Here is a 1,061-nt window from a genome sequence, read left to right as displayed (position 1 = left end):
AACTTGTGCGTGCTCTAACGTGGCAACCGTTTAACGTAGAAAGGTCAGACGTCACAGCTACAACCCTCATGGGTCAGGGAGCCATGCTAAGGAGTTCGAGGTCAAAAGGTCAAAGGTCAAGGTCACAACAGCCCGTTAGCTCCAACTCTGCAACCGTGTACAGTAGAACGGTAAAACGTCATAGATGGACTCCTCACATGTCAAGGACCAGCCCTTTATGATGCCTGTGTACACCTGCCATTGTCGGCCATTTTGTAATTATCAAAATTTCTTTCATCTTTAACTCAGTCATTTTTAGACATATGGAGCTGAAATTTGATATGGTAGTAGCTGAGACCAAGACGTTTCTCATATTGAGTGCTTACAAAAAAACAAGATGGCCGCCACAGCTAACAGGGTGAAAATTGGGACCAAAATTTGTGCGTGCTCTGACTACAAGCGTTTACAGCAGAAAGGTCAAAATTCGCAGGTGGGCTCCTCATGTGTCAAGGATCAGCCCTTTATGATGCCTGTCTACAACTGCCAATGTCGGCCATTTTGTAATCATCAAACTTTCTTTCAGCTTTAATTCAGTCATTTTTAGCCATATGGAGATGAAATTTAGCAAGGCAGTAGCTGAGACGGAGACCTATTGCATACTGAGTGCAAAGTTAAAATATCAAGATGGCCGCCAAAGCTAGCGGGGTAAAAATTTCAGACTGAAACTTGTGCGTGCTCTAACGTGGCAACCGTTTAACGTAGAAAGGTCAAACATCACAGCTATAACCCCCATGGGTCAGGGATCCATGCCAAGGAGTTCAAAGTCACAAGGTCAAAGGTCAAGGTCACAACAGTCCGTGAGCTCCAACTCTGCAACCGTGTACAGTAGAAAGATCAAACTTCGGAGGTGGACTCCTCACATCTTTACGACCAGCCCTTTATGATTCCTGTGTGCAACTGATCAGCTCTTGGAGCCATCTTGGTTCAGCACAGGCGCACACCGTGGCAGGCCCCGTCAAAGTTTCTCCAGGAACTTTCTAGTTATTATTATTATTATTATTATTATTATTATTATTATTATT

The 1,061-nt window shown here is 44.0% G+C and overlaps 1 protein-coding gene across 3 annotated transcripts in view; it reads right to left on the bottom strand.

The window, feature by feature from the left end:
- Positions 1-1,061, bottom strand: part of LOC108251395 (CD48 antigen) — a 17,313-nt gene that overhangs the window by 4,056 nt on the left and 12,196 nt on the right. The window lies entirely within an intron of this gene.

The sequence above is a fragment of the Kryptolebias marmoratus genome, linkage group LG3, assembly GCF_001649575.2.
Source record: "Kryptolebias marmoratus isolate JLee-2015 linkage group LG3, ASM164957v2, whole genome shotgun sequence".
Lineage (NCBI taxonomy): Eukaryota > Metazoa > Chordata > Actinopteri > Cyprinodontiformes > Rivulidae > Kryptolebias > Kryptolebias marmoratus.
The sequence above is the reverse complement of the archived record's forward strand: the minus strand, read 5'-3'. Positions and strand labels throughout refer to the sequence as shown.